The sequence below is a fragment of the Calliopsis andreniformis genome, chromosome 7, assembly GCF_051401765.1.
Source record: "Calliopsis andreniformis isolate RMS-2024a chromosome 7, iyCalAndr_principal, whole genome shotgun sequence".
Taxonomy (NCBI): Eukaryota; Metazoa; Arthropoda; class Insecta; order Hymenoptera; family Andrenidae; genus Calliopsis; species Calliopsis andreniformis.
The window spans coordinates 5164276-5183221 of record NC_135068.1 but is presented as its reverse complement, the minus strand read 5'-3'; the positions used below and the strand labels follow the sequence as shown (position 1 = coordinate 5183221).

At 35.6% G+C, this 18946-nt stretch overlaps 1 protein-coding gene across 1 annotated transcript in view; it reads right to left on the bottom strand.

Annotated features, from left to right (window-relative positions):
- Positions 1-18946, bottom strand: part of LOC143181575 (neurotrimin) — a 164694-nt gene that overhangs the window by 37450 nt on the left and 108298 nt on the right. The window lies entirely within an intron of this gene.

Genomic DNA, 18946 nt, shown 5'->3' with positions numbered 1-18946 from the left:
CCCTAAGAGATGTTCATGGCGCATACATATGCACCACTGTCAATCTGCATTCTCAATCTGTACCAGATCCGAAAGCTTTATTTTAAAGGACTCACTGATCCCCTTCCGCAACATCAGTAAATCGCGCTCCACTCAGAATGCTGGATGCAATATCGTCGTTCAAAAATAATTCATCGCCGACCCGATAGTGCAGAATGAAGAACTAAGCGATCCAGGGACGACTTTGAAAGTATTCACAGCGGTCCACAATCGGCAACCGGATCAAAAGGAATAACAATTTGCTTGACCTAGATGTCGTTCCATCCCACATAACGCATGGATTACAAAAATGTGCCCGAACTCCTCCCTCGCTTTCTCGTTTCATTCAATCCCCACCACTTCCGATTATAACCGTCGGCGTTTCTTTGCACGCGATTCTCCGCAAGCAGCGCTCATTGTCCCTCGGCCAAGACATTCCCGTTAAAAGTCTGCCCGTACCTCGCGCCTCTGGAAAGAGATTTCACAGGGAAACAAATCCACGCGCCGGCTCTATTTACAAAACGGTCCGTTATGCTCGCCTTGTGCTCTCTCCCGGTGTCCTCACCCTCCTTTATCCCATCTAGAAAATTTCCTCTCCCAGCCGGGCTGCTCTGCGGGCGCCTCGACGCTCGACGTAACCAATTGTGCTCGTTACACAAAAAGCGAAAACTTCACAATTAAAAATCGTAATACACTCGACGAGGTTTTAAAAGCCACACACCGACCGCCCCTCCCTTGCTCGATTCCTTTTAGACAGACTAGGAGCATCCACTTCATCCACTGCCTCCATTTTGGCCCGTGGGCGACGCACTCGGAGCGTGCAAACGTGTCACCCGGCTGTCCGTGTGTGTGCACATCCTCCGTCCGTGTTCTGGTTGAATGTAGCTCTGTGGCTGCAGGAAACGGATGTCTTCGGGTGTTCCGCGAGGCTCTCTAATAGAACTGGTGAAAAAGGCGGGAAGGTGATCCGTTCGTTGGAGAAGGTGCACCGAAGATAGAGGAGGCGAGGTAAAAGCTGGGTGGAAGGAAAGAGGGGAGAAAGGCTTGGAAATGATGGGATGCAGATTTTTCGAGCGCGATAAAAGAGACATATGCAATTCGTGTTTCTTACGTGTTTGTAGCTGTCAGTGTAACATTTTTGTGCCAGGCAGCCTGTGTACCTACGTACTTAACCCCTTGACGTTGATCTTTGTGTATCTTAAGACTTCCACGTTTTTCCTGGTGTATCTGATAAAACTGGTGCAGAGGGCTCAGAAACGTGTAATCATGTTTTCAGGAAAGAAATGGGAATGATGTTGATGGAAAAGCATGAATACCCATCCTAGTTGATCTTACGAGTTACAAATATGTAGCTGTGCACTTTAATCATTTTGTCACTAGGATTGTATTTAGCGATTATTGATCAGCATGCTACGTTCGAATACATTTTATCTGTTTTTTATCTCTGTATTTTTAATTTTCTTTAAACTTTTTCATTATATTTTATTTGTAGCTAATCTTTATTACTCTTACGTTATATAGAATGGTGCACAAAGATTTTTATACTGAAATGTAAACTCAAATTCAAATGTAAATAGTTTTATGGAACACCCTGTATCTCTATCTTCTCGATTGTATATATTTTCGGTATGGTTGTATCGACGTAGTTAAATAAATAAATAAATAAATTCTTCTTAAAGGTCAAACTCGAAAATTGGTCATAATTTTGATGAAAGTTGGTTTTTAAACAAACTGTTCGACATGCCCATCTTGAAACTTTTAAATGTTTGTTAATTCAAGTTTAAGTACATTTGAAATGTGTAGGTGTTGCTCTGATTGGCTTGTGATCTTTATCGGTACGTTATGGTAGTATTTCAATTTTGTTTACTCTTGTGCCATAAATTATAGATTTTAGGGGACTCATATATAACACTTCAATGGATTTAAATTTAGTGTTCCAGCTATGATATACTGATAGCACCTGGATGATACCAGTTACAAATACTACCATAAATTGTTCACTTCATAAGCATTGAAATATAAACTCCTATTTATTAATTAAATCAAGTGAGACAAATGTTTATAAGAATTTTGCGTATTAATTTTGCAGAGTAAACATCTCTAAATAAATATTTGATAACTATCCTTGTGACAATATGTTCTCATCATTTTCTTTTTGTTCTTTCAGTACGAACAATTTCTGATTTTCAAGTTTCCAAATATTCAGATTTTTTAATATCAAATAGTCATATACTACTATTCAAATTTCAGCTTTTAGTTTTCCTCTACTCAGATTGAAAAATTTTTTTATTTCCCCAGTATTTAAATATTCAATTTCTCCAGTATTGAAACATTATGCTTTTCTAACATTACAAAATTTGAAAAGTTTCTGAAGTCCTTCCACTTGCCCCAATTTCTGTATTATGATTTCTAGAGTAGAATAATTTCGTTGAAGTAAAATCCAACTATGACCCAGTAACCTATTTATTCAAAGATCAACAAGCAATTAATTCCAAAAGGCTACATTCTGAACCTCTTCAATTCACAGCAAAATTCCAAAAAAACCTCAATTGTTCGATTAATTATGTATCACGCATGCACATACGAACTCATTTACATAAAAAGAAACCACTCAACATTATTTCCAGGCTCGTTCAGCTGTATAAATCCAAATTATCTTCAAAATGGTTATTCAGATATTCACACACTTCCGCTTACAAACGATTCGTTTCTGGATGACGATCTAATTGTTCGTCATTGTAATCCATGACACGTCTACGGCGGGAAACCCGCTTAAACAAATACCAGGGAGGCTTCTTTGTCTCTCTGAATTCTTCTCCCCCCCTTCTGCTCCCGCTGCGTTCCACCTTCCCTTTCACCGTCACGCTGCATCTCATTTTCCCAGAATCCGCGATTCCCTTTCTTTCCTCGGCGACCGCTATTTTTTCTTCCTTGGTTGCAATGCAAGAAACTAGAAGTAATCAGGAACTCAGTGACGCCTCTTTATTTTCGTTTACGCCAGTCGCAACGCGACGACTTGGCGATGGCTGGCGTGTATCCCTTCCCTCCTTTTCTTCTTTTGCTCGTGTTGCGTCCCAACCCCTCTCTGAAGATGTAGTTCGTTAATTTAGCTGAATATGGCAAACCTTCCTCCGAAACTAGGACTCCAGGTGAAAAACGAGTCCAGAAAGTTCCTCGCGGAGGAATCGCCCGCGGCTACCGAGCGACGATCGCTCATCCTTTCGCCTTCGATTTCATCCCCTATCTTTCCCCGATCGCGTGCTACGTAATCGAGCGCGGCGATAATCAACGGAGGAACGAACGCTGGCTTCCAGTCGATTGGAAGTGATAGAGCTGGTGTCGATGCTCTGATCAGATTCTTTTTGTCTTGGTTAGGCCACCAGCGTATGTCTTTGTCAGGCATTGAATGTGTATTCGCGTGTTCGGAACTTGCAGTTGACGTATACTTCGTGTGCGTGATGTGGGTGCTTAGTGGAACTGGAAATTGCTTGATTATTTGATTATTGAAAAGTTCTACTGGTGGATTGGCAGTAATTGTCAAGTAATCTAGGGTTAGATTACTTGACAGGTGGCTTTGCTGTGAATAGTAGCATTCTTTTGCAGTGTGCTTGTTGTGAATATTTGACTCTTAATATCTTTTTTTCAATACCTGAACATTTAAATATTTGAATGTGTTTTATTATTAGGAAATCTTAATAAGTGAATATTTGTATACTAAAATATTTGAATATCTGAAGAAATAAACATTGAAGTATTTCTATATTTGAATGTTTTAATATCTCATTATTTGAATATTAAGAAACTGAAATATTAGGAAGTTTAATATATCAATATTACGATATTGAAGTATTTTCACACTTGAACATTTCAATAGGAAATTTGAAGTCGCCACAAATCAAAATTGACTTTTTTATTTCAGAAATAATTCGTATTTTCTAATACACCTAAATTGTTTCAATAAAACTTAATGTCTTAGCCTAGATTTATTTTTAAAATACCTAAAAATCCTGTCTGTCGAATCCAACTATAATCAATGAGACGTACGTGTCGATAAACACTGTTGGCAATTTTCGCATGGTGACATCGGCGAAGCGCATCGTGACTATCCAGTTATTTAAGCGTACGATAAAGCGGAATGAGTGGTTGAAGGTATTACCGCCACGTTATCGATATAATATAACACCATATCGCGTTTAACGCACCGTACAGATTAAGTTATTATTCATTATCATCTATGAATTATTGAATGGATGTATTTGGTTTCGTCCGTCCAGAAGCATAAAAGTCATCACTGGATGCATTTTCAAGTGGTATATTCGTGGCATCTTTTACATCATCATTAATATTTCACTCTGATTTCATGCGATAAGGTATAATTAGATTATTTATATTGATGTTACGCGTTTTCATTCAATTGGATCCCTCAAACAATTTATGACGCGATTAATAGTCATTCCTATTTGAACATGATCGATTAGCTTATACGAATTTCTAAACAGTAGTCAAACAACAGGTTTTTCATAATCATAGTTGCCATCTACACATCAGATTATAGGTGCTCAAGTATTCGAGTATTCAAATACTCAAGTATTCGAGTATTCAAATACTCAAGTATTCGAGTATTCAAATACTCAAGTATTCGAGTATTCAAATACTCAAGTATTCGAGTATTCAAATACTCAAGTATTCGAGTATTCCAATATTCAAGTATTCAAATATTTTAGTAATTGAATATTCGATTATTCAATAACTCAGTTATTCAAATATTCAACTACTTGATTATTCAAACATTCGAATATTTATAAAAATATTAAAATTTTTAATTATTCAAATGATTCAAACATATAAATTTTTAAGTATTCATCTATTCAAATATTTTAAGTTTTTCGCGTATTTTGTAGTTATAGTTTTAAAATGTTCAATCTTCCAAAATCTGCGTCTTTCAATGTCTCCTTTAGTATCATACACTGTCAATTCAGGAAAAAGTATATTTATAGTCTTCAGCCGATACGATGTGATACCGATCACAGAACAGGTATAATTCATGATCCAGTAGCGTTTTGTGGTGCTAGCCATAAATATTTCTGTCGTAAATTGTGATTATCAGTTGCATGAGATTCATATCCGAAACTAACAACAGGATTTTCTGAAGTGAATGAAGATCGGAAAATAAAGAATTGAAACTGTGATAAAATACCTGTTGAAGATTAAAAAGGAACCGCCAATTTAACTTTAGTAGATTTAGCACTGAAACTTAATCTAAATTTGATAATGTCCCAGATCTTGCTCGCAAAGTTCAAACTGTTAAATATACCTATTTCTATTTTGTGAACTATTTAAATCTTATATGCTTTTCTACTTGGATCGTATAGGTTTTCGGTAACTAGAGCAAAACTTGAGGAAGCCAGCACGTTAAAATAAGACAAAAGACGAGGAGAACGACATTATGTTGCAGGATCTATTCTTCAGCTATACGTACGTAGACCTTCAGATATATATACATTGATCTTTAACGACACATACATAAGTGTTTAAAAATTTAGGGTCAGAGTGCCTCAGGTACGGCAATCTTCTGAATATTGATGTGCATGAGGTGAAGTAGTGAAATAAAATATCATACCAAATACCAACCCACCACATGAATACTATGATTGATAGGTTGTTTAAACTTAGATACATCTCACAGAAATTTTTTAAACATTTTAATTAACTCCTTGACGTTAACTGACGTCTGTTCTGTATGTTACGTTTTCTATGAACAAAGTGGCTTTGAAAAAACCTGTCCATTTTTATTCCAAAGATATTTCAATTTTAAAATGATACATACTGTTTTCCTTCCTATCACTCTGTGTGTGGAGATTCGAACAAAATTAAATAGTGCTTGTATAAAAAACTTCTTTTAATTTTCAATGGTATGTCAGGTAGCAAAGAAATGAACATGCATAAGGAAGGAGAAAATAGGTTAATAAAATTAGTCATCTACATATATTATATAACTGGAAATCACAGGAAATCTCAGACAATGGGATTTCTATATAAAAAGATCACGAATATAACGAGCAATCACGTGAGGGGTGGGGAGAAGCAATTGCCCCTTCCGTTCTTTTAGCTCCCGACTGCGCAGACTCACGAGAAGCCTTACGTTCGCAAAGTACCTCTACAGCAGCGATGCTCAACCTCTGAGAGGAGCACAAGCGATCGAAAATCCCCGGAATCGCTTGCAAGCGGTTTCAAGATCAACTTCAGCAGCAAAATAGGGAGCCGTCCTAAATCAAATAATTGGAGACATTAATTTATTAATTTTACAAGCTGCAAACAGTTTCGATTTCACACTGTATTTCGATTCGTCTCAATACATCGGTGTAAATCCTGTCCATAATACCATGCCAAGTTACACAGTTGCAAAATTGGTTGTTCCGTATGCATGGCTAGGTGGTTATTTATCGAATTTGCAGTTTCAACAAGTACGACTGATACGAGTTTGTCGGAGCCAGGTTAAATTTCAAACGTTTGGCGTTTCCTTTTATCTTCGAAGCGTATACACATATGGCCATTGAATGCAATCGGATCAAAGGGTTTTTGTTGACATACAGTTGGTAGTAATTTTTAAACGATAATTTTTTCAATAAGGCGTGAAAATTTAGCTGTGCAGATCGAAAAATATTTATTAAAATTTCTGTCAAATATTGTAAGAAATAGTTTTAACCAACTTTCAGTAACTAATTTCACTTTTTTAAAATTCAATTAGCTTCTAGACAGAATTGTAGTTAATACAATTCATAGGGGTATAAACTAATAATATTTTTTTGATAACAAATTATTATAATTCTAAATTATGCAGGTTTCTGCCAAAATATGTTATTAATTTACTATTTATTGAAATACTAATTAATTATAACAAATTTGATTTATTACATCTTATGCCAATTAAAGGCATAAAAATAAAAAATTCTTCAAAGATGGGAAGACCCACTGACAGAACGATATATGATAGTATTGTAACTTCATACTCGGTTAATATACATATTTTCAAAGACATTATAAGAATAAGTAACTTTTAATTTGTTATCAAGAACTCGTCATCTGCAGAACAGGTTTGATAAACTTTTATATAACTCATTATATAACACCAATTTGCACTTGAATATTTTAGTTTTAAATTTGATACTAGGTACAGAACCTATAACATCCTTAACTTCTTTTGTTTATTGTTGTACAAAACTGATGAGTTTGTGTTTCAAATGGCTAAGTATTCCAAATTTCTGCATTTTTCCTAACACTGTAACTAACTTATTCGAGTCAAAAAATTTCAGCAAAAATTTTTTATAATTTTTCTCTAAAAGGAACATAATAATCTACCAGAAAATATTGCTATAATCAAATAGTTTACAAATTTCTTCATACAAGGAAATGAAAGATAACCAATAATTACTATATGTATAGCAGGCAAGAAACAATCAATGCCTGCTCTTAAAACGTAACCTAACCTTACAATGCAACTAAAAATTCTCTCCAGTTTCCCCTTTTTTCAGCCGACAGAACCACGTCTCGATTGAATCGAATTTACCAATAAGTTTGCAATGCCAGGATCAAAGAGTTGTCATCGCTCATATTGAGTTATTCAAATGTTCTCACTCCGTGATTCGCCACTGGAAAATATTGAATATTCAGCCGTGTAAATATTAGATAGTTTCGAGCGCGGTCGAGCAATGCTACACGCGCTATGCACAACGCAACGAGCAAAACATGTCCACGCACGTCATTCACTTTTTTCCCGCCATTCTGGCTTCCCCACCTCCATCATCTCAGAATTGAAAATGAAAAGGTAGTACAGGGGCTGAGATTGTCCGGATGGCAGAGCATGAAACGAGGGATGAACAAGCAGACAGCGTTTATTCCGACTCTTCTCTTCGAGTTCTAGCTGTCCGTTCTGCTTCCTTACTTTACTTTATTACTGTAAAACGCAGTCCTATTGCATTGGAAAATAATAATAATAATAATTAAGAGGTATTAATCTCTTTTATAGTGGAATGCTTTATTAACGAGATTCTTCGTTTTCTTGATGTTTCAGGTTAAGTAGGGGAGATTCCAAAATTTGAAATTGGTTTCTGTTAATGTAGCAATATGTTGTCGTTAATTGTTTTATGTCATGCTTATCCTAATAAAAGAAATGTAAAATGAACAAAAAATAAAATTTCCCAGAACAAATTATTGTATAATTTCATATGCCCTAACCTAACATTTAAATTACAGATATTTTGCGATCAATTGTGCTCGCCACAGAATTAAACATGCACATCCAATTAATTTCAGAATCCTTTTGAATTAACCTCTCTACCCTTCATAGACGCAGTCAATTGCGTGTATTTGCCTGTTTCCAAGAATTCTCAATAAAACACCTAAAGCAACCTAGATAGGAACTCCTCTGCAGCCAGTTTGTCAGAGGACCATCGCCGAGCAAACATAATCTTCCTCGTGTCAGTAGAACATTTCCCCGACTCTTAAATTGCAGAGTCAGAAGTAAACCCATCCAGCGGAGTTCCGTCGCTGGCACCATTCAAAGTGGGGGACATCAGAGCGCGTGGGTGCATCTTGCGACGGGGTCGATGGGTCGGGCTACGACATACATAATTCGATGGTACATCCGAGAACAGGGACAGAAGCAACTGCGCAGCGTCAAAGTTTACCAGGAACAGAGGACGAAACAATTGGAGAAGAGGAACAGCGAAAGACAGGTAAATTCGATGCAAGTGCAGAGAGATAATTAGTTTCGGTAGAGCAATTCGAATAATTATTGTCCAGGAATACGTTGTTCCCTGTCGAACGCCAACCTGGCTTGTTTCTCTTCCCTTCGGACGTTTTACATTGGCCAAACATTCCTACCGCGATCCAAACAAGGTATCGCGTCGATAATTCGAGCAACCAATGAACCGCTTTTACCTAAACAAGGAATGTCCTGTTAATTGTAATCGTTCGTGAACGTCGGCCGGGCTAATTACAGAGGTAATCATCGTAACGAATGTCACGTATACATAATCCTTCCGTGGATACGAGCCAGGACCGAGGCAGATTTCAAATTTGAATACGCGTTAGGCTCTGTGCAACCGAGAATGTGTTTAACTGTACTTGTAGAGATTTTACGGACTGGAAATGAATTTATTCCAGTATTCGAGACATTTTAGTTAAGATAAATATTATAGAGGTGGATGTTTGAAGGGGAATATTAGTGGGAGGTGGTGCACCTTTAAGTGCTTGAAATTTACTTCGAAAGTAGACCAACGCAATTCGCGTAATCTGTATAAAAGTGGAATTTTTAATATGAGCTTAAATAACACTGCCAGAAGAGAAACTACGTAGAAATCTGCGAGGATGAGAAAAGAAACTGGTTTGAAGATACATCACGCTATTCAAGTGGATGACACCAACAGGCTATAGATCACCGGGAATCCCTTATCACAATTAAAGTCTTCAAATTCTTCCTTCCGAGTCTGCGAGAGAGTGACGTAATTCTAATTTAATATTCTACGTAGGAAAATAGAATTCTTTAGCAATCTATTAATATGAAGAAAAAAACCCCCTAAAAGTAGAGTATATGTTGCTGCCCAAATGTATAATATTAACCATCTAGAGGATACCAAGAGCCTTCGACTACATCGCAAATTTTCCCATTTTTCAGGGAGCTATACAACCTTGCTTTTACAATTCATTAAACCAACGAGATATTTTAACAGCAATCTAACAATAATGTCAAAAAATAAACGTCTGAAAACAAAATGTACCTATGTCTGTACTCAGGTCACACTGATAATCTACAATATACCCAGCTCTTCTTTAAAGTCTTTATTCTAGAATCACATTTCGATATCTATCTGAATAAAAATCCAATTTTCTAGCAATAATCCAACAACACCATCAACCGGGAATTGCCAAACTCCCTATGGTCACATGGGGATCCATCGAGTCGAAAAAAGGAGCAAGCTCGATTTCGGCAGTGTAGCGTTATGTAGACGGGTGACACCGAGCTAATACAGACTTGCTTATACGCGCTTTACACGGGATCGCAGCGTCTCAACATACTCGACAGATAGCAGCTGGATATCTGCCAGGAAACCTTCAGCCCCCTTCCATCCGACCAGAACAACCTAGTATAAAGCATTCTCGTAGGGTGTACCTTGACGGTACAAGACGTTACTTACGCCGCTGTCAGACATCATTTTTCATACCTCGACCCCAAGAATATCCGTCACTGCGACGGCTGACATTTTCCTCCCTACAGTCTAACGTCGACAATGTGAAGCGTTGATTGAATCGTCGAATGCCGAGGTGCTACCTCTGCCTTCAGGCCATTCCCCCTTTCTCTTTTTACCTGATTCCCCGCTGCTTTCCGGGCCATTGCTGATCCCTCGTCAAGATCCGCTACCGCGCCGCGGTTTGATTCCTCGCGGAGTTTCTGTTGATAACACTGGGAAGAACTGTCTTAGGAATCACCTGATTGGATACATTTTATTCTTTTTCATGTGGAAGACTAGCGTTAGCTGCTGGGATTTGTGTACTGGCTCTATTAATTGTAAATTAGAATCAGATGTTTACTGGTGTAGGCACAGATTCATCCAAATTTAGATTAGGCATCGAGACTATTGAAGACACTTAGGAAGACTATCTTGGGAGCTTTTTGATACTTTATTTTTGTGATCAGGACGGCTAGAGTTCTTTGTTTGAATCTATTCGCTGCCTATCGCCATTTACGTGAATTAGGTTAGGTTGGCGCATCCCATTTTGTAGACGTGAGTCCTAGGTCACTATTATTAGTACACGAAGGAACTGTCTTGGAGATTCAACCTGCTACACTCTGTTTTCTTCATGGCCAATGTTAGACACTTCATTGTTTGCATTCATGCGATAGCTCTCATCATTTATGTCAATTTGCCTTCTGTTTATACCAGTTGTACACTAGGACCAGGTGTTATCTTCCCTGAGTGTGCGTTAGGTATAATTGAGTCAGCAACATACGTGTTCACGTTCGTCTGTAATTGCAGACAGATAAAATGATTGATGTCTTTCGTGATAACATATCTCGTTTGCTGCATTCACCTCGTAAAGCGCCAATTGAGGGAGTGACACTTTGGATGTTTGTTGGAGATTCGAGTTACTATTGTGGACTCTGAAATTGCGAACTGCGTTTTATGAATGTGAGGATTTACGATCAAGCAACGGCGAAAAAGTGAACTAGAAAGTTAGATTTCACTGCATTGAAACTCCTTTTCTGATAAATCAAACTTTATAGTGTGTGATAACAGAGCAGCTCAACAATAGGTCCTCCATAAGATCGATATTTAAACTCTCAAATCTTTCAAAAATCATCGAAGAAAACAGATTAAAATTATTCTAAAATCCTCATCAAGTTATATTATATGACGATTATTGTCTAACTAATCATATAATACGACTATTGCCTGGTGACCACCTGTCAGCTTGAAAAATAGCTTTTTCCTCATATTTATGTTTATTTTAGATTAACAGATCACGAAAATTGCCATCTAGGTTTACTTAGTCAAAGATTCTAATTCGAAATCACCAGATGAATTTTCCGCTGACCTAATAAAACCAAGAAAATAAGCATTGTCTTATAAAGCATCTTTCTACTATATAGTTAAGAGTTAAAATAATTAATGAATTTATATACATAAACAATATAGATATAATAAATGAAAATTAATTTATATATAAACAAGTAATAATTGTTTATAATTAAATTATAAAAAATTTTACTGTTTGTAATTAATTTAGGCACAAAAGTGTTCTCATACGTAATTTTAGGTATATATTTATACGTAATTTTATACACTTCTTAAAATGAAGAAAAATTATATTAAATTATAGTTAAACATATTGTCTAGGCCAAGATTATTCACAACTTTGTCTTGTATTGTCTTATATATTGCATACAGTAATCTTGTCTTGTTATTGTCTTGAAATTCGAGACAAGACAAGATAATGCCAAAATTAATATTGGAATTTCGTGTAGCGCTAGTTGGCTGTTATTCGGCGTTCCTTTGAACGTAAACTCGCACTGCAACGACTGTAGACGAATAATTTGCGAACGGGGATTCAAAGGAAATAGTTAAACCACCGGCGGGCTGTGCTAATGGAGTTTCGTTGTAACGGAAGCTTTTTTTGTATGTTACAGTGTGAAATTAAACGCGAAAATTTGTACTGGGTGTCCTGGGGGCTAAACACAAACGCCCCCTGCAGTGGACACTAGGGCTTGACTTTTTCATTTGGACACGCCGTGGGAACCTGATTCTCAATGGATCAAAGCGAGGGGAATTACTGCATTTTAAGTGTAGCCCTAGTAAAGCTTTATTTATATTATTCTTGCATTGAAGTACCAATCGATATTTGGAATTAATGAATGATAAAAAATGTGGAAACTGTTCTGGATAAATCATAAAGTCATTCACTTAGGGTTAAGTTATTTGATTTACCTTGGTAGTATTTAAATACAATGGTTTAACTACACTAATTATAATTATAAACTTTTTTAAAATGATTTTAATTATGATTAATACACCTTTTTAACTGACTGTGATTTTAGATGTTTATAGTAATAAATTCTCATTAGCTTGTGCGTTTCTATCTCACTCCAACAGAATAGAGTGCCTGATTCGATATATGTTCATGATATGTTTGAAGCTTGAACATGTTTCGAGATAAAACTATAACTTACGTTTTCTCAGACCAACTTGACCTAGTATTTAGTTATAATCGACGTTATTTATGGGACAGTTATCAAAAATATTGCATAGTTAGAGTATAATCGATCTAGAAAGTTTAGAAAACTAACCTGACTAAAAGTGATGGGAAAGAATATAAATATGCACCCTATTTAACTTTGTTTTGAAGTTACAAATAAACTAAATCTCGTTGTACGTCCGCTAGATTTTATCATCGCTATCCCCACTATTTGGCTAAAACAGATTTCCCTTGATATATGACTATTCGACGCAAATAGTCGGCTCGAATTCAAGGAAGGTAAAAGTTTCCTCCCATGTACGTGATATATGTTCCTGCCAGATCCCGAACGATGAACATATAACGAGAATTTACTATAGACCACACTAATCAACAGCGTGAAACGTAATAAAGAGTTATATGGTTCCTAACTTTTCACGGGTAGTTTAACTAGTGTCTATAAAAGAGTTTACATTCCCATTTCAAGTAACAATGCAAGAAATTAAAAAGGAAATAGGTTAAATAGGGCGTAGAAAGCCTCTAAAGGAGACAAGTATTAACCACGTTCCAAGTATATGCACGATGGGACTTGAGCTCTGGAAACAACGCGAATGATAATTGCATTGCTTTGTGGATAGTTGCCTGGCATTGTCTTCTAGCCCTTCTCCTCTCTGCAACGAATTAACAGAGATGGAATTGTACGGCGGAGACAGGTTTTTTCCTTTGCGCTTCATTAGAGGCAAACGGTGGACGGAAGATCCCGCGAAAGTAGATGATACGCGTAAAAGAACTTGACAGATAATTAAACGTGCTCGGCGATTCACTTTGTATAATTTATTATTATGTCTACGGGCAGCTCCCGCGCCTTGGGAATCGGCCAGCGTCCTAGGAACGTAATTTTTATGCACCACTGTGCTGCTGTAATATTCGAATAAAGAGATGTGGTTGAATCTCGCTTGTAAAATTACATTCAAGTGCCTGGATGTTTGAATTTAAATACTCTTTTTTATTCTTTCTTAGATGTATTATACACGTAACGATTATAATTTCTTTCTTTCGCTATACATTAATTTTATTGTCTTCGTAACCTAATGGAGAACACTAAAATGGAATAGTAATGTGGTTATTCATATTTTAGGTTTATTTCGTTCAGAATTATATCTCCTATTGTCCTTAGACTTTTATCTTTGATGAACAACATACTAATTGGTAACTTAAGAATCTATCTTAGAACGTTATTTGTTATATGTTCGCCAGATTTTATTGGTTACATCGATATTCCTACTAATCGATAGGAAAGACTCCCTCAAAACCTGAGTTTACCCTAGATCAATAAAAGAGATAAGAAATGCCTCCCTTGCACTTGATACATGTTCCTGAGCGGCCACAAGTGATGAACATATAAAGAGAGTCTCCTGTATTGATAAGGAATCGAGAAATTATGGGCAATAGTGACACTAGTCATAATTATTATGATTAAAATAATATATTTTTAACATTAAAGGATAAAAACAATCTCCATTACCTCTTTTGTAGTTCATAGCCAAAATTTATGACGTGTCACTGTCATATACCTCCATACCTGTTGCGACATAAAACAAACGATGTCGAATAGACTACATAACCTCCTCAAAAAAAAAGTACTTAAAGTGCCCTTAATGCAACTACACTGGATTTTGTTAGATAGCAACAAATTAATTATAAGTGTTTAAAATATTTAACTACTAGCACAGTCAGATTTAACCACCTCGTGAATGGATATAACAGAGTATACTGTAAGCTAAACTAGTGAGTACTTGCACGCCTTATCTATGATTTATAAATTTAAATGACAGTTTTCGAAAAATTTCTTTCTTTCCATGACAATCTTTGAAAGGTTTAGAAGGACCTTAAGTACTTAACGCAAACTTTGTATTTTTAATGTTTTTGGGAAGGGGATGTATTTTTAATGTTTTTAGGGTTTTTGGGGAAAATTTCACAAGTTTTTTTAAAGGTGTCTGTATATGTGTTTAAATTGAGTAAGAATTAGTAGTAAAGTGATGGCAAGAAATTGGTTAAACATAGTGAATGAGAAGAAAAGGAACAAATTGATGAGAAGTAATCGGTTGTGGACATTGCTAGTCCTTCTGATCTTTCTTGTGTGAACGATTAGCATCTGAAAGGCAAGGAGTTGCAGTACGCTGTCGTCCACCCACTCAGTCCGCCATTCCATCAGGACTTGCAATCCTAGGTGAGAGACGGGTGAGGGGTAAGGAGGGCTTTACCATCCCAGCGATCCTAAAATGCACTTATCTTTGACACATCATAGCTCAGCTTCCTGTGGACCAATTTTCTTCCGGTTGCACATTCTTCCGGTCTACTCCTCTACATGTCCCATCGCTGTAGTTTCCATCTTTTTGCCGAGAAATATTTTTTACATATCTTTTTACATGCCCAAAGTTGACCGACTATTCGTAGCAGAAAAAAGACTTCGTCTCACGCGCACTTTTGCTTAAGTACTTAGCGTTAAGCTCTATCGAGTCTTCTGATAACTAACTGATAGATCATTTATAATTCTCTCCAATTGTTTAGATCCCTTCTATTTATGTACCCAAAAAGGAGTATTTAAATTTCAGCATAACAAATGTATGAAACGCTGGATTATCTGTTACAAAGGAGTATGTCATATGTCCTGAAACATAGATTTATGTTTCCTGTGACACGTTGAACAAAAACGAGTCGGAAGAATGACATTTCGCATTACCTAGCGGCTCGGCTGCCATTTCACTCGCGAAATGTCATTCGTAGACTCGTGCACCCTTGTAGGAACAAACGAAGAATTTGCGAAGAGTCGTATGTCTTGAATTCTTTGTGACGACACTCATATCACTGATATCAACATTTCTGAGTTTACTCGTTGCCTAATGGTACTCACAACTTTTCTTATTTTGTCCTTACTTGGCTTTAATAACCAAAAATTGTTCAAATGTTACTATTTATAGAGTGAATATTTTTATTACCAAACGCTTCTTACTCATTTATTGAAAATGGATAAAGGAATAGATTAAATTTTTTATGTTTGTAGTGGTTGAGGAATCAGAGAGAACATCCATGGAATGATGTAGTGTTGATGCGTTTGGAAACGTTTCATTTACGCATGCGCAGAATCATTCGTGAGCATGCGTGTGGACCCCATTTCATTTCTTAAGCAGCTTTATTTGTCCTAAGTGAACATGTGTGTAGCAATTAATTTATTTAACGTTTCTAATTAAATCTCCTTTCATTATTTCAACACTTCTTTCCTGTTTTATGATCCATTTCATTCCACGATTACTCAGTTGGAGTAAAATTAAACGGTCGTGATGATCACTGGATAATATTTAGTTTATTACAAATTGTCCATTTGCTAATAAGATTTTTAACAAATAACTTCCACCAGTTCTTTTAAAGATCCATGAGATAATGAGGAGACTTTTATTAAAATAAAAATATGAACGTTTTAATTACACTTCGCTAAGTATCCAAGTATTTATTGACATTCAACGAAACCTAACTGAAACACTTATGGTGATGTATATTAAAGTGTACTTAATTAGATAAACATTCCATGGAAATGTATTGAAAAATTAATCGACCCGATTTAGAGTCTGCTAATGGGTGCAAACCTCTAGAAAAGGGATCGAACCTGTTTACAGTTTTCCCTCGTCCCGATTTCAATCTTAAATGGTAAATAGAACGGCAGCGTAATTTTATGCTGTATCGACCCGCTCCAACAAGTCGCTATGCTTCGTTATAGAAGTGAATTATCGCGCGGCAAATCCAACTGATGACGTTAATTCCTCTTAAAACAAAATTGGGGAATGCGTTCCTTCAGATACCTCGGGGAATTAAAAGCTTTACTACTACTCGAAAGCGTTTTGTGTGAATTACGCTGCACGTAATTATAATTATATTCATGACTTTCAGAGGAGGCGCGATCGTCTGCAAACTCTTTGATAGACAACGTTACATCGATGTTCAAGTTAATAAGAACGTATGCCATGTTGTTCTTAATAAATAATTTTTTAGAACATCTAGTTAGAAATGATTTTAAACGAATGGTAGAAGAGTAATACTTTAAAGCAGTGAATTGTTTGAATTGATCTATTATTTCTTGATTGAATGAAATCCATTCTGTAGCAACGTGAGCAAGTATATACACAGCTATTTGTTTGCAATTTAATAGCAGACTTAGCACAAAGATATTTTAAATGAAATTTAAAATGAATTGTTCATTTAAAAGTATTATTTGTGGTAACGTGCGCAAAATATCTGTACAGTCTATTAATAGTTTGTCATTTAATGTCTCTTTTATTATTCTCGCTGCCAGTAAATCACTTTTATACGATTTTAACTTTAATCAATTGATTGAAATAAAATTTCAATTAATTTTAAGCTAGTATATTCTAGAAAAATAATGTGGCCTTTAATACAGTCTTAAAACCGTGAAGTCACAAATTTATTTTAAGATTTATAACCTTGAGATATCAGAAAAATTCAATAGCCTAAATCACATGATTATAAATAAGAAAAAATTGTATCTACGATATTATAGTATTTCTGTATTTATAACAATTTTAATGCTATGAATATAAGAAAATTTTAAAATCTCAAAAATATTTCAAGGAACATGTACCGAAACATAAAACAAGTTAAAAAATTACTTGATTGCTAATCTAATAACAAAATGATATTGAAGAACAAATTGTTTGTTCCTGTGAAACTAAAACACAATTATTCGAAACTCTCTTTGCATTGAATAATCGAGTTTGTTGTACGAAACATCATCTTTATAAATAATTCTCTTCAGATAACGACCAGCTTCGCAATGCAAGCAATCTGCACTTTAATTTATGGACACGCTTCGAATTGTTTCTTTAAGTTACCTACTTTGAAATCCCCAACATTCCACGATTTAATTTTTAATGCAAAACTTACAGCAAGTTTCGCCTTAATTATGTTAGATAAATATTACAGAATCAGGAGTTTGCAAAGGCAAGCTTCCACATATTAAAACGAATTAATATACAAGGTACTCCAGAAGTTACGATGTAATTAAAAACAAGATGGTTTTTCTAGAAGAAATAGGCTGAAACTATCAAATTCGTTTTCTTCATTTTACGCAGAGAAACAACTTCTAATTTTAAACAGACACCTGGCACGTGCGACTAATTGCAGGAGTTAATTAAGCAAATTTCAACGTGGGTTAAATTGCACGAAATATCAGAAAAATTAATCTGACTTTTCATCTGTCTCTGTGCGTAAAGTATTCCTGTGTGTTTAACATATACACTTTGTTAATGATATTTTAATTTTCTCTTTTTGGAAACACGCAGACAATCTTCGTCTTAAAATACTTAAATTAATGCTGTTTTCAGTTAGTTATAATATTGTTACTTTACGTGTTATATTACAATATTGTTTTCATTGTATGTCATGCAAAGGTGTTTGCAATATTATTTCAGTTGAAGACAAACGTGATTCAAGGAAATCCTGCCTCGCAGAATTTTAACTTAATTTTCACGGGCGAATTGCGTTCTTTCTAGTGCCACAATTTCGAAATTACGTTGTAACGCAATTAAATTTCTGCCATGAGAAACTACAGTTGCTGCTATTTTTTGTAAACAAATTGTGTTGTTTCATAAGCGTGGAATGTTACTTTTCATTAAGCAATGCGATGATATTTATTCCCAAAATAAGTTGAAGTATTCAATGCTAATTAATTTCTGTTTCAATTTAATTAAAAATTCCTTCCTATGAACCTACTGAACCCAACCTCAAAAACGTATCCCTTTCACTACGTATAGCCTCTGAAATATTATCCAAAGTTGAATTGCAATTGAAGCAGTCTTCCCCTGTTTTATTTTTTAGCCCTAGCCCAACACATGAAAACCAGTGGATTTCGCGTTATATGTCTTTCCAACAGAATTTAATATAGTTTGTAGAGGGGAAATTGCATAAGATGTCCCTTTTCGACCCATATCATGCCCAATAAGCATGATACCAAACACAAAAAAAAAATTGTTCAATCAATTTCACATTCTACAATACTGAAAATTACACAAGCCAAGAAAAAATTGTTAGGACAAAACTTCTTCTATAAAAATCCTCTTAACCTAAAAGAAGAAACGTCCATTTGTTTCGTTTCTTTCAACGCTCCCGTAATTACTTGAATTAC